The sequence below is a fragment of the Orcinus orca genome, chromosome 4, assembly GCF_937001465.1.
Source record: "Orcinus orca chromosome 4, mOrcOrc1.1, whole genome shotgun sequence".
Taxonomy (NCBI): Eukaryota; Metazoa; Chordata; class Mammalia; order Artiodactyla; family Delphinidae; genus Orcinus; species Orcinus orca.
In genome coordinates, this window is record NC_064562.1 from 136,396,722 (window position 1) to 136,412,750 (window position 16,029).

General features: G+C 33.1%; 1 protein-coding gene across 3 annotated transcripts in view; it reads left to right on the forward strand.

The window, feature by feature from the left end:
- SPATA5 (spermatogenesis associated 5) overlaps positions 1 to 16,029 on the forward strand; it is a 351,881-nt gene that overhangs the window by 159,623 nt on the left and 176,229 nt on the right. Inside the window, exon 15 of one of the 3 annotated variants that reach the window (XR_007477250.1) lies at positions 11,638 to 11,727. The exons of the other annotated variants lie outside the window; for them this stretch is intronic. The gene's annotated coding sequence lies outside the window, so the exon portion shown is untranslated. The remainder of the gene's footprint in view (positions 1 to 11,637; positions 11,728 to 16,029) is intronic. 3 annotated transcript variants of the gene reach the window in all.

Consider the following 16,029-nt stretch of genomic DNA (forward strand, 5'->3'; position numbering starts at 1 on the left):
GTTGCCTTTTGTCATATGTCATATAAATGGAATTATATAGTATGTAACATTTTAAACATGGCTTTTACTTACGTTTTTGAAATTTATCTGTGTTGTATGTATCAGTAATTTGTTCCTTTTGCTGGGTAGTATTCCACTGTATAGAAGCACTTCAGTCTGTTTACCCATACACTTGTTGAAGGACATTTTAGATTGTTTTCAATGTTTGCTGTGAATAATGCTACTGTAAACATGGGTGGACAGGTTTTTGTGTGAATGTAAGCTTTCATATCTCTAGGATAATTACTGGGGTGGGACTACCGAGTCATAGGGTAACTAACTCTATGCTTAACTTCATAAGAAACTGCCATATTCATCTTCAGATTGTTGGAACTTTGTTGCATCCCTGCCAGCATTGCTAGCACTTGGTATTGTCAGTTTAAAAAAAAAATTTAACCATTCTAATAGATATGTAGTGTTAAGTTATTGTGGTTTTAATTTGTGTTTCTCTAATGACTAATATTGAGCATCTTTTTTTGCTCTCATTTGTCATTAGAGTATTTTCTTTGGAGAAGTGTTTTAAATTCTTTTGACCTATTTATACTTTTTAAATTGGGTGGTTTTCTTACTTACATTCTTTATATTCTGATTAAAAATCCTTTGTTAGGTATATTGCAAATATCTTCTAGTCTGTGGGTTATCTTTTCTTTCTCTTAACAGTATTTCACAGAGCAAAAGTTTTTAATCTTGAAGAAGTTCAATGTCCTTATTTTGTTTTTCAGGGTTTTTTTGATCAACTCTTTGCTTAACCCAGGGTCATAAATAATTTAAAAAAATTTTTTTTTTGGTAAAAAAACATGGAACATAAAATTTACTGTCTTAGCCATTTCTGAGTATACAATTCAGTAGTGTTATGTATATTTATTGTTGTGCAACCAATGTCCAGAACTTTTTCATCTTGCAAAAGTGAAACTCTATCCCGTAAAACAGCTCTCCATCGCATCCTCCACCCAGCCCTGGCAACCACCGTTCTACTTTCTGTTTCTGTGAATTTGACCACTCTACATACTTCAGATAAGTTGAAGTATGTGTCTTTTTGTGACTGGAGTATTTCATTTAACATATAATCTTCAAGGTTCATCCATGTTGTAGCATGTATTAGAATTTCTTTTCTTTTTAAAAGGCTAATATTCTATTAGCCTTTTATATAGGCTATATTCTATAGCCTATATATATATATATATATAAAAATATATACACACACACACACACACACTCAAACACACACATACATACACACACTACATTTTGCTTATCTATTTATCCATTTGTGGCTGCATGGGTTTCCACCTCTTGGTTATTGTGAATAATGGTGCTTTGAACATGAATATACAGATATTTCTTTGAGATCATGCATTCAGTTATTTTGGATATATATCCAAAAGTAGAATTGCTGGATCATATGGTAATTCTATTTTTAATTTTTTGAGGAACACCACACTTTGTCAGCAGTGTACAAGGGTTCCAATTTCTCCACATCCTTGCTAACACTTGTTATTTCCGGGTTTTATTTTGTTGTTGTTGTTGTTTTTTAATAGTATGTGTGGTATCTTTGTGTTGTTGTTTTTTAATAGTATGTGTAGTATCTTTGTGGTTTTGATCTGCATTTTCCTAATGATTAGTGATGTTGAGCATATTTTCATATGCTTCTTGGCCTTTTGTATGGTATCTCTGGAGAAATATCTAAGTCCTTTACCCATTTTTTTAATGTGATTTTTTGTTGTTGTTGAGTTGTAGGATTTCTTTACGTATTCTGGATATTTTCCCCTTATCAGATACATAATTTGCAAATACTTTCTGCCTTTCTGTAGGTTGCCTTTTTACTCTGTTGATTTTGTTCTTTGAGTCACAGAAACTTTTAATTTTGATGTAGTCCAATTTGTCTATTTTTACTTTGTTGCCTGTGTTTTTGGTGTCATTCCAGGAAATTCAATGTCATGAAACTTTTCCCTTTTGGTTTCTTCAAAGAGTTTTATAGTTTTGGCCTACGTTTAGGTGTTTGATCCATTTTGAGTTAATTTTTATACATGATATAAGGTAAGGCTTCATTCTTTTGCATGTGATATCTAGTTTTCCCAACATGATTTGTTGAAGAGACTCCACTTTTGTGAAAGTTTTACAGTTTTACATTTCACAGATCCATAATTCATTTTTGACGTTTCATATCTAGTGAGAGTTATATGTAGAGGTCCATTTTTACATGTGCATGCAAAATTGTTCTAGCACCATTTAGGGTGCTAGCACCATTTAGGTAGTCAAAAAGACTACCCTTTCTCCATTGGATCGCCTGTACACCTTTGTCAAAAATCAGTTGACCATATTTGTGTGGGTCATTTCTGTCTATCCTTTCAGTAAACCACACAGTCTTGATGATCACAGCTTTATAGTAGGATCTAAAATCAGTGTGTTTAACTTTGTTCTTCATTTTCAAAAGCTGTTTTAGCTATTCTGCTTCCTTGGCCTTTCCATATAAAGTATCATCTCAGGTTGTCATTATCTTTGAAAAGTCCTTTTGGAGTTTTGTTTGGGATTATTTAAAATCTATAGAACAATTTGGGGAGAATTTATAACGTAACAACATTGAATCTCCAGTCGTAAACATTGTCTATCCATTTATTTAGATGTTCTTTTATTTCAGTGTGTTGTAGTTTGCAGCACAGAGAACTTGCACATATTTTGTTAAGTTTATACTTAAGTAATTCTTTTTCTTTGAGGTGTATTATATGTGGTATTGTTTAATTTTGGTTTCTAGTTGTTTATTGTTAGTATCTAGAAATATGGTTGATTTTTGTATGTTGCCACCTTTACTATACTCACTATTGGTTCTTTGTACCTCTTGGTACTTTGTAGATTTCTTGGGATGTATGTACTTAATCATGTTGTCTGTGAATGAATATAGTTTTACTTCTTCCTTTCCAACCTGTATGCTTGTTTTTCTGACTTCCTACAAGGATTTCCAGTACCATGTTGAATAGAAGTGGTGACAGTGGACATCCATGTTTTGTTCCTTATCTTAATGAGAAAGTGTTTAGTGTTTTACCATTAAATATGATGGTAGCTTAGACATTTTTGTAGATGCCTTTTAACAAGATGAGAAAGTTCCTTTCTATTCCTAGTTTGATCAGAGTTTTTAATCATGAATGGATTTTGAACTTTGTCAAATACTTTTCCTACACCTATCAATATGATCATGGGATTTTTCTTTTTTAGACTGCTAAAATCTTGGATTACATTGACTTTGAAATGTTAAACCAGTCTTGCATTCCCAGAATAAACCCAGTAAGTCATGTTGTATTACTCTTTTTATATATTACTGCATTCAGTATGCTAATATTTTGTTAAGGATTTTTCTGTCAGTGTTCATGATGGATATTTGTGTGTAATTGTTTTACATTTTCTTTGGTTTAGTATCAGAATAATACTCTCTTAATAAAATGAGATGGGAAGTATTTCCTTTCTTCTAGTTGCTGGAAGAGATTAGTTAGAATCAATATTTCTTCCTTACATATTTGGTAGAATTCTCCACTAATACCATCTGAGTCTGGAGTTTTCTTTGTTGCAGTTTGTTTTTGTTTTACTAGGAATTCAGTACCTTTAATAGATAATAGACAATTTTGGTTATCTGTCTTCCTGGAAAAGTTTTGTAAGTTTGTGTCTTTCAGGGAATTTTGTTCATTTCATCTAGATTGTCAAATTTATACCTTTAGAGTTCACTGTTTTTTCTTATCCTTTAGTGTCTGTAAGGGTCTGAGTAAGATTTCCTCTTTCCTTTCTGATGTTGGCAACTTGTGTCTTCTTTCTCTTTTCACTTTTCCATTTTAGTAGCAGTTTATCAATTCTGTTGATCTTTTCAAAGACCCAGGTTGTGGTTTCATTGATTTTTCTCTATTGCTTTTTGGTTTTCAATTTAACAGATCTCTGTTCTTGTCCTCCCTCCATTCCTCCCTCCCTCCCTCCCTTCCTTCCTCTTTCTGTCCTTCTTTCTTCTTCCTTTGGGTATTTTTTGCTCTTCTTATTCTTATTTCATATGGTGGAAATTTAGGTTATTGATTTAAAACCTTTCTTCAGATACTATAGATTCCCTTCAAAGTACTGCTTTACCTGCATTTCACAATTTTTTTGATATGTTTTATTTGCATTCAGCTCAAAATCTTCTAATTTCTCCCCTAAGACTTCCTATTTTATTATAGATTATTTAGAAGTATGTTGCTTAATTTCCAAATATTTGGGAATTTTACAGATATCTTATTGTTTTTAACTACTAGTTAATTGTTATGGTCAGAGACATGCTTTGTATGATTTCAGTTCTTTTAAATTTGATAGATTTGTTTCATGATCCAGGATGCCATCCTATCTTATTGAATGTTCCATGTGATTTTTAAAAGAATGTAGTTTGCTGTTGTTGGGACATCTTTTTCCATTCTTTTACTTTTAACGTATCTATTTCTTAATTTCATTTCAGTTTCATATTGGTAACATTTAGTTAGGTCTCAGGTTTTTTAATTGGTGTGTTTATACCAATTACATTTAGTATAATTGTCAGTATGTTTGGGTTTAGTTCTGTGATTTAGTTGCTTTTCTGTTTTTTATTTTTTCATTCTTCTATTTTCTTCTTTCTGCCTCCTTTTGAATTATTGGAATATTTTTCAGTACTCCATTTTACTTCATATTTTGCCTTTATTATTGTATTTCTTTGTATGCTTTTTAAAATTAGTTGTCCTAGTGATTGCAATATTCACACTTCACTTTTCAGACTGTACTTAGAGTTAATATAAGTTAAAGTGAAGTGTAGAAACCTTACAACCATCTAGGTCAAGATGGGTATTCAGTGACAGCTAGGTGTGTGCCTCAAGGCATCCTTAAGTTAGTTGCTCTTTAGCCTCTTCTTCACTTAATCTTTTCTGTACTACCTTTAATCATTTGTTTTGTTCTGTACTACTTTCAGCCTTGTAGTGTTACAAGTATGTGAAAAATAACTTTATTCATGCCTCTTTTCTTGGAATTATTTTTTTACTTCAATATGAGATTATTGATATAGATGAGAAAACTGAGATGCAAAGAGATTTAATTGCCTAAGGTCACACAGCTAATAAGTGGCAGAGCTGGGATTTTTACTCTGGCACACTTGCTTCAGGGTAGGGACATTTGACTGTATTTTACTTCAGACAATAGTAGTGCTTATGACAAATCTCTTACTCTTTTAAGCATGTGGTTTTTAAGTCTACTTATTATCATATCTTTGGGGGTTCTAATTTAGTTTTTTTTTTATAAATTTATTTATTTTATTTTTGGCTGCGTTGGGTCTTCATTGCTGCATGTGGGTTTTCTCTAGTTGGAACGAGCGGGGGCTACTCTTCATTGTGGTGCACGAGCTTCTTGTTGCAGTGGCTTCTCTTGTTGCGGAGCACAGACTCCAGGCACGCGGACTTCAGTAGTTATGGCACGCAGGCTCAGTAGTTGTGGCACACGGGCTTAATTGCTCTGCGGCATGTGGGATCTTCCCGGACCAGGGCTCAAACCCGTGTCCCCTACATTGGCAGGTGGATTCTTAACCATTGAGCCACCAGGGAAGCCCCTAATTTAGTTTTTAAAATGTGACTTTTTTTCCATCTTCTTAAGTACTTCTTAAAATAGCTCATTAAAAATTTATTCCAGCTATCTTAACTTTTTTGAGTAATGGAACTAGTTTTTGGCATCAAAACATTTTGTGGATTCCCACATAATTGCAATTAAATTTTCTCAATGTAATTGAAAAAATATTTTCTGGAAAAAATATTACTGAGAACTGTGTAACACCTTTAAATGATTTTCTGTTTTTGTAATCGCAACACAATATACATATTTGAGAAAACAATAGCATATATATGTGCATGTCATATTATTTATTCATGTTTTAGATAATGCTTGGTATTAATGTAGGGCCTTCAAGCACAGAAGTCTGCAACCCACAGACTGGGAACCATACATTAGACTATTAATGAATAATAATAACAAAAGTAAAATTTACATTTTTTTCTAGGATGCTAGAGTTGAATAGATTCAAATTCAGGGGGAAAATATTTACATATATAGATCAAAGAAGTCTAATTTTTATCAAACTCAAACCTTACCATTAAAGCGGAAGTACTCTTCACATTATCCACCTAAAAGTTTCCTATTACCTGTGAGGTGTTAACAGGTATAATTATGGAATTTTTAATAGCTATCTTTTTCATCTTTGATTATAGTATAGTCTTCTCAAATGGAAAAAGGAACATTTTTCAAATATTAAGACAACCAAAAACATGTCGTCTGTGAAGCACAGATTATTTCCAGGAAAATAGAGCTGAAAGATCAAAAAATGCTTTGAGTTTGGCTGCTTTCTTTTTCTTTCTTCTTTAGTAATCAGTGTCTTGTTCCTAAAGAATTAGTACTAAGAGTCATTCAAAAAGATTCATTAAAACCAGTAATGAAATTGTTCTGATCAGACTTCTTTTAAGCAGCCTCTATTTTGTTTTTTGTTTTTTAGCCTTGAACACAATAGTCTTTTTTCGTTCTTCTGAAATCAGATGAGTTTTAAAGATTTGAGAAAATGAACTCTGGTATTTGAAGGTTAAAATCTGATCCATTCAACAGAATTTTGATTCAGAAAAGCTAGAAGTAAAAGTATAAACTCTAGTTTTACAAATATAGTAATAAAGAATATACTTTAGTGGTAACTTAATCTCCATATTAGAGACCTAAGATACTCAATGAATTTCAAAGTATCAGATTGATAAAGCAACACCTGGATTAATGTACTTTATTTAAAACCGTTATGAAGGAATGACTAGTCATATGAAGTGAACTTTTATCTTTCATTTAAGTAAAAATATATGTTGTATTTTATGTTCTGTAAAAGTTGACACATTATTACACTACTTGTAGAGCATAAATAGCAACTTGGGAACAACTTTGTGAATGGTTACTAGTTTTCTAAATCATTTAGTTTATACATTCTATTAAATTTTTAAGCTTATTATCAATATTTAGTATGAACTTTTTCCCGTTTTCAAATTGAGATCCATTGCTTTTCAGCCATAGCAGAGAGATAGGTTTCCAGAATAAAACAAACAGTTTAAAATACCATGCCCACAAAGAGATAAATAGATGTCCCGTGGGGATAGGGCTAAAGTTGGAGAACTCACATTCTCCCTTCTTTTCAAGACACACAAAGTGTAAAACAAGATAATTTGTCCTGTTCATTGCCATCAAGATTTGCACGTCAAAATAATAGCCCCATTCTGTCAGCTCTGTGTTGAGTACTCTCCGGAATACTGTGGTAAATCACAGGTGGGTTGTTCAGATGTTCAGAGAGCCCTCAGGAATGGGCAGATAATCAACTGACAGGTCATTGCTGAATCAAGGAATTTACCCTTTTCTTTGGCATATCATAGCTCATGAAGGCTAACATTTTGGTAACTGTTTCAGGAAAAGAAATATTGTACTATATTTCCTTTCTTCCCTTCAGTCTCTGTGATACAAAGCAAACAAACTTGTTTACAGAACATCCAGCATTTGATTGAGTAAGTGACAGGTAGGAAATTAAGCTGTTAATACAGGAGGATGATTAAGTGAGGAAATCCGTCTTTTGTCAACCACTCATATTTTTATTAGTTTTAAAATAGAATCTGCCTTCAGTTTCAGTGGGAGTGTTAGATGTACATGGTTTAATGGATTTTGTACTTGAAATCTGGCTTTCCTCTTTTACTTACAATCTAACATCACAATAGAAAATAATTAAAATAGTCTTGTAAATGATTGATATAGGATGATGGTTTAAGCTTATTTATTGAGTCAGAGCTCCACACCTGTTCTGTGTCATAACAACTTCCTCAGAGGATGAGTTTCGTTTTGTTTTGGTTTTTTTAAGCCATCCTTTCTCGTGATGCCAGAGACATTATAAATCTCTAAATTGAAAAATGCTGAATTAAATTTGGTTCTTATTTAAATCTATTTAAAATTAACCCTTTGGATATTTTCTGATTTTTAAAGTGGATTGCTGATTATCACATTGCTCTGTATATATTTCTTTTTTTAATAAATCTTGATGTTTATCGCAATATAAAGAATAATCCTAACATTACATACAACATTCTTCCCCTAAATGAAGTTTACTGAAAACAACTGTAAATTTTTACATTTAAGATCATCAAAGTAGACACATATAGGATGACCAAGATTTTATTTGTTTGGTGGTAAATGGAAATTTGAGCTCACATGTAATATGTCAGCATTGTCATAAACCTACTAAAAAATGCTCATGTCATTTTAGGCTTCATTAATTATAGTATCCAGATCACATGAACTAATACTTTTGTGGTACTCTGTCCTGGTCAGATCACATCTAGAACACAATACACAGTTTTGGGATCTCATGGTTTGTGAATAATTTTAGACATAACAGGTATGGATCAGAACATGATTTTACCTTGGAAAATAGAAAAATACAAGGCAGTTATTGCCTTCAGATATTTAAAAGTTTATCCTATAGAAAGGACAGAATTAAAAGGTTCCGGCAAAATAAATAGAACAATTTCCCAATGAACTAGAATTGTTCACTTATTATTATCATCCTGTTATTGCAGGTGTTTTAAAAAGGGGTTGATTATGCTAAATGTCTGCTATGTTGATTGAAAGTTGGAAAAGATCATTTTTGATCTCTTTTCAATTTTGATTGAAGTTGATTAGGAAGTTGGAAAAGATAATTTCTGATCTCTTCAATTTTGAATTGAATTGGCAAGTATAAAACGATTTTATTATTCAATCACTTAACATATATGTGAATATTTACAAATTTGGGATTTGAATTTTGAGACTAATCATTGAAAATTACCTTTGGCCCTATGAACGTTCCATGTATTTTTGCCTTCTATATTTTTTCTTCTTTTTAAAGATGATTACAAATATGTATCGAAAAGAAAAAGAAAACAAACATCAAAATTTGGCCCAGGTCATATAAATCCAGTCTGAAGCTAGAGATAGGAATAAGAATGAACAATACAGGTCCTCTGTTTAACATGTGAATCCCACTTTTCCGATCATATGTGAAAGTTGAATATTAGGAACTTAATAGCACAGACTAATAACTTGCTGCTTTCTTTGAAGCAAACATGGTCCCTCCTCGAAAGGGGGGAAATGTACTTGAAGATCATTCCTTGGCAGTATTGCCCTTTGAACTCTAGGTTGACTATTTGAATAGATAGGCTTTCTGGCTCATCTCATCATCCAAAACTTCTTGACATTCTTCTCCTTTCTTTAATGTTGTAAATATTTGGGAGAGTGGATAGTGAATATAGGTTGTATGTTTGTGCAGAATTCAGCAAGAGAAGTTGGGTGTTTTGCATTAAGTATCTATATTACTATAAAGTTTAATTGCTTTTAGATACTAGTTAGCACTGAGTAGTACACAGAAAGTACCTGTTACACTGAGTTAGTCATTTGTGGAATGTAAGAGTGAAAGAATATATGCATGCATCCTTAATAGTTACAAGGGCAGTCATCATGTTTTATCCATGGCCTAGTCTCAGGATGTTTTTTGGCACTCTCAAGTCCTGATTAACCTTTGTCATGTAAATAAATATATTCAATTTAGATAGCAGCAGATAGATGTTAGAATTTAGACAAAGCAGATATATTGTCATTTTTTAAATTATATATGTAATTTATTTCATCATTAAATTATGAATTTTCTAGGGAATCTATACATATGTTGATTTCATATCAATCTAAAACAATGTATTGTATAGATATATTAACTTTGGTAGTCTGCCATAAACTTCACTCCATTCTTGTGGGCGTTGATACAGGAAAATGGTAGTTCTTTTTTTTTTTTTTTTTTTTTTTTTGGCTGCATTCGGTCTCCGTTGCTGCGTGCAGGCTTTCTCTAGTTGCGGTGAGCGGGGGCTACTCTTCGTTGCAGTGAGCAGGCTTCTCATTGCGGTGGCTTCTCTTGTTGAGGAGCACGGGCTCTGGGTACGCAGGCTTCAGTAGTTGTGGCGCGCGGGCTCTAGAGTGCAGGCTCAGTAGTTGCGGTGCATGGGCTTAGTTGTTCCATGGCATGTGGGATCTTCCCAGACCAGGGATCAAACCCATGTTCCCTGCATTGGCAAGCAGATTCTTAACCACTGCGCCACCAGGGAAGTCCTGGAGAATGGTAGTTCTTTTAGATGCCCTCTCACTATTAATCTCTGAAAAACCAAGAGCAGTTACGAAAAGTACTTCTTAGATAATACAGGATAGAATAGCTTTTTCTTTGTTTTCCCCTTAAAATAATCTATAGTTATAAATGGGTCTTAAATAATTTGAAGCTGGATTTGAATTCTATTTTGGCCTTTACTATGTGATATGAGGCACTGTTTGCTTATCTGTAAAATGGGGATGCTACCTCTTTTTCAGAAATGTTGGTGAATTGTATGGGGTAACTCATATGAACCATTTAGCTTTGAGCCTGTTACAAAGTGAGCCCTTGAGAAACAATAGCTATCATTACAATTTCGCCAGGAAAAAAAAAAAAAAGATTAAAATGTCATGGATAAATACCTGACTTTAGCACTTCAAATTTTAAGTTTAAAATTTTAAGTTGTTACATCTTCGATTGTTTTATTTTTCCTTTTCAATTCTAATGTTGAAATTTTTTCTCCCATTATAGAGACTGTATCGGCAATTTGTCGTTGGTCATCACTATAAATGAATTGCTTGTTAACTCTATAAGTATTCCTTTGGGGAACCTGGTGATATCTCCTTTTCCTCTCACAGTGTGATGGTTAATGCATGTGATATCTATGCCCCTTCCTCTATATTTTTCTGCACAAAGGTTTCTGAGATCTCAAGGAATCTGGAATGGTAAGGTCCTCATCCATTGTCAGGAATCCAGCTTCTTAGGAGCTTTTCCAGCCTTTTGGCTAATACCTAAATAGAATCTTCTGATTTCCTCAACTTGGTGACTAACATTTTTGTATTTTTAAACTGGCCTGGGTTGATATGAGTCTGTTTGGAGAAGGGTAGTCTGGAAAGTGTTAAGCCAGAAACAGGAAGATTTAAAGATTGAATCACCCTGTCATTCATTGTATACATAATACCTTATTTTCTCCAAGGTTCTTGTTTAGCCTGTATGATTTGCCTTATATACATGTGCACACACACACATTTTCCAATATAGTCTATAACATATACTGAATAAACTACACCATCTGTATCTTTCTGTCTATTCTAATCTTGGTCAGCATCTGCATAGCACTTCTAATAGAATTGCATAGAACTTATGAGCTCAAAATAAATACAAATTTAAGCTTTTCATCTTTATTCTAGGAACATTCCCCATTTCCAAATTATTTATATTATCATAATTCTCCTATGAAATCATAAAACAAAAATTGTACCATCCCTTCAAATCAGAACTTTATTCAGTTTATGACTGCTTGGAATAAGAACAAAAGTTTAAAGAAGGTATGATTTAAGTATTACTAGGGGAAAGTAAGGAGAAAAGTGTTATGTTAATAAATTTGCATTGTATGCACATTGTCAGCCTCCCAATCTGTAGAAGCATGAAGAGTAGAATTTATGTTTTGCATTTTTCAGAAAGTGAGAGACCAGTAGGATTTTAACAGTTTCATAAATGGAGCAGAAAAGAAGAAAACTGTTGAACCTAAAGCCTGGCTTCATCAAGAAGTAAATATAAATTTTTCTTTTTCTGTCTTTAACCTGAAAGTATGCTCAGAAAGTCAGGCCTCACCAGAAACATTACTGATGCTTTGGGGCAGTAATTTTTTCAGCTTATGTCCTTTAGTTCAGTCTTTCTGTCTAATACTGGGAAATATTCCCATCAATATTGAATGAACGTAAAAGTTTATGCCTGGGGAAAAAGCAAGCTAGAGGCTTTTGATACCTAGTACTAGCTGGTTTGATATAGTAAATGTTACAGTTCAGAGAACAGAGAGATTACGGAAAGTCAGAATAGTTAGGAAAAGATAAACTCACATTACTTATTTGTTAAAAAATTCATTTTCTATGTGGCAGGCTAAGTAGTTTGCATATACTGTCTCATTTCAATCTGTATAATAATGCAGTTAAGGTAGATACTTTTCATACTGTTTTGTAGGTAAAGAAACAGCCTCACAGAGGTTAAGAAACTTGGTCCATGATCTAACAGCTAATAAATGACTCTATAATGAATGTTACTTTTGTTCATTTGGATATTCTTCCCAGAAATCAGTGACTTTTCATGGCCTTTAAAGAATCTGAACTAGTTAACAGGGTTGCTACAGACCTTGGGAGTTTCTGGGAATAGAGTTAAAGGCACTGAGAAAATCTGATGATGGCTATTGAGTGGGAAGTTAAGTAATCCATCTAATTCTCTGTACTAAAAATAAAGTCAGTTGCAATATATTCTTTTATCATTGACCTGAAAAATTTCTGAGTGTGTAATCCTATGGTGAGTGATAATGTGTCATCCAAGCTTGCTTTACTTTTGGCAGGTACCAGTTGAATCTAAGAAGTACCTGCTTCTTGTATACAAGGTTTTAATTTGTTTAACAGACAAAAATATGTATTTGCAGCTTGAGGGATCTTTCATGAATGGGGGTGTTCGGTAATACCTCTTTTTCAAGCATGCCATGGTATCTTGTTAACAGTGACATTTATGAGTTGAAGTAGAAATCAGAATCATTTCAAAATAGACACTGTTCACTACAACATTATTGGCATCTGTTTTTAGCATAGCAATAATTATTATTAGGGAGCTCTTTTTTGTATGGCAATTTAACATTTTTTTATTGATTGATTGGTTGTATCTAAGCTGCTACAGCTTGATATGTGATGGTTAAGAACATGGACTCAGGCCATGGGTTTGAATCCCAGTTACATCTCCTACCATATGTATTACCTTTGGCAAATTAGTGAATCTGTGTGACTGTTTTTTCACCTGTAAAATGGAAATTACAGGAGTACCTATTACAGAGGGTTGTTGTGAGGATTAAATGAATAATAAATTTGAAATAACTTAAAACAATGCTTAATAAATATTGTTTATTAGCCTACTTTTTAAAAGTTTGCCTCAGTTTATACCCATGAAAAATTCTTTATGGATATTTTGTTCACTGTGTATTAAAATACATTATTAAATGTGGTTGATTTATATGTAATAGATCATCATATATATTCATTATAAGGTATCATTTATATATTAATCTGGTAGGCTAGTACAAATGTATTCTTTTTGAAAATTATTTGTGCTTTTGGAAATCTGAGATCCTTCCCAATATTTATGTATAGTGAATTTCCAAAAAGAAAATGAACATTAGATTTGTGAGATACATGGGAAGGTTCTATTCCCAGACAGTTAATAATTATTATTAAATTCCTAATTATACTTTTCCCAATAGTAATAATTATTATTAAATTCCAATTATACTTTGCCTTTAATAATTATTATTAAATTCCTAATTATACTTTGCCTTATAATTATTATTAAATTCCTGATTATACTTTACCTAATTATATTATTAAATTCCTAATTATACTTAAATTCCTAATTATACTTTGCCTCTACTTTTTAATATATTAAAAATATTCCTAAAAACATTTTCAACATTTTGATTGTTTTCTGGGGGCTTTGTTTGTTTTTTTACCTACTAAAAATATTTGTTTAGATCCTTAGTGTGTATAATGTTAAGTGCTGGGAATACAAGAATGAATAAATAGATGAAATCTCTTCTCATGAGGCATATGGTTTGGTGTTGGTTACAGACAAGTAAACAGGGAACTACAATAAAGTGCTAAATTCTGTGATGGCAGAAGTGCAGAGAACTCCAAGGGGAATGGGGTAGGACAAAGAGAACACTAAAACTAGATTTAGGAAAAAAGAAAAGTTTCTTAGAATGAACATGGTAAGGGGGCTAGAAGTAATGGAGTGGAAGGGATGAGATGTTTCAGGAAGAGCATAACATTATGTGGAAAGGCCTAAAATGGAGAGAGCACATGATACATTTGTAGTTCAGTATGGCTTGGCCATGGAGGGGAAGATGAGAGTGGCAGAAGTGATCACCCTGAAGAGACAATTTATGGTTTAACCGTTATAGTCTTTGAATGCCATGGCAAAGAATTTTTCTCTTATCCTGGGAGCAAGAGTAACCATTAAGGCTACTAAGCAGCAGGTGGCATGATCAGATAGGTGTTTCAGAATTCTCTGATTATAATAAGAGGATGAGGGTCTGTTGGTAGAAGTGACTTTTCAGCAATCTAGGAGGAGAGTCAGTGGTCTGAATTAGGGAATTATGAAGATGGGGTGAAAGGAAGTAGTTGGTTTCAAGAGATCCTTAGGAGTGGGACGCACAGGACATCATGGTTGGTTAGACGATGGCCTTGATTTTACTCTGACAGGATCAGCATTCTGAGCATTCAGTCTGTACAGCTGAGTGGGGCCCTGTGCCCAGAAGGGACTCACTATTGGTTTAATGCTGTTGTTGCTGTCTTTAAATTCTTAATGGTTTTTGAACAAGGAACCCCAGATTTTGCTTTTAAACTCAGCCTTGTAAATTATGTAGCCAGTCCTGGTCTTGAGAACTGGTTGGATGGTGGTATGTTTCACAGGGAGAAGGAAAACAGGAATACATTTTGGGGGAAAGATAAAGAGCTCTGTATGGGATATATTGAGTTTAAGGTATTTAAAATATTTAATAGCCTTTGGATCCTTAGTTCAGCTGGCCAATGATACAGATTTAAGACTAAGCATTTTAGTGATAATTGAAGCCATTGGAATGGATAGTATCTCCTAGCGTAAGTATATAGTAGCTGAAGAAAAGGTTGAAAGGAAGGAACCCAGGTGCACTCCAATATTCAAGAGTGGGCAGAAGAAAAGGAGTCTGTAATGAGTGCAGAAGGAATTATATCTATGTAGGAGTTTGAATATTCAGAAATAAATTATGTAAAGTTAGAGTTTGTAAGTTTATTGATGTCAGGAAGTTAAGAGAGTTCCTATCTAATATATTTTATTTCCTCTGTGACATAGGAGGTTAGGTCAGCTGCTGAGAAAAAAGGAAAGTGGTCAGGTTAGGGATTTGAGGAGAATGGAGACGCTTGAAATAACTTCCAAGAAAAAGAACTTTATGAGGAAATTGGAATGCCAGGCAAGGTTAAGGATCTATATGAGAATAGAGATAATTTTGTTGAGATTTTTCATTTTCAGTGCTTAGCCGTCAGTTGTAGTTGTGTGAAATGGAGATAGTCATATTGATTGGGACTCAGTTTTGCCACATGGAGGAAAGAGTGTTGTTGAATGGATGATTAGGCAGCGATTCTTAAACTTTAATATGCATTTGAGTCACTTGTATGTCTGGGATGGAGTCTGAGATTTAGCAATTCTAATGTTTCTGGAAAAGACTGATGGTCTAAGTATTGTATATTTTAAGAAGATCTCCCAGATAATTCGTATGCACATTAAAGTTTGAGAAGCACCTAGCTGGAGAATGATTGAAGTATACAGTAAAATCTAAAGAAAAGGACTGATAGGGTGAAAATTGAGGGGTTATGCAACCGGTAGTCTCAATGAATGAAGACTATCTTTAATCATTTGGGTAGTCTCTGAATTCAATGTAGGTATATTTTTGTCTTTTGTGACTGCTAATTTTTCCATTTTACAAGAGGCAAAATATTTTCAATGATTTTTTTGAACAAAGTAACACTTGTATATAATACATGTCAAGGTCCATATGCAGAGACCAGACCAATTATAAATTAGTAAGTAGAATCTTGACAGTGGGATGTTATAAAAATCATGACTCCAATTTGTATGGAACTTTTAATAATCATTATCTTATTTAGCCTTTATAATCCTATGAGTTGGTAGAATTAGATAGTTTATGCTAATTATACATGTAAAGTAGAGCTACCAGATTCATTAAACCCTCCCATGTCATTTTGAAAATACATTTTTTTAGTGATTTAGAAATTGAAGTTATGAATGCCTCTGTGTTT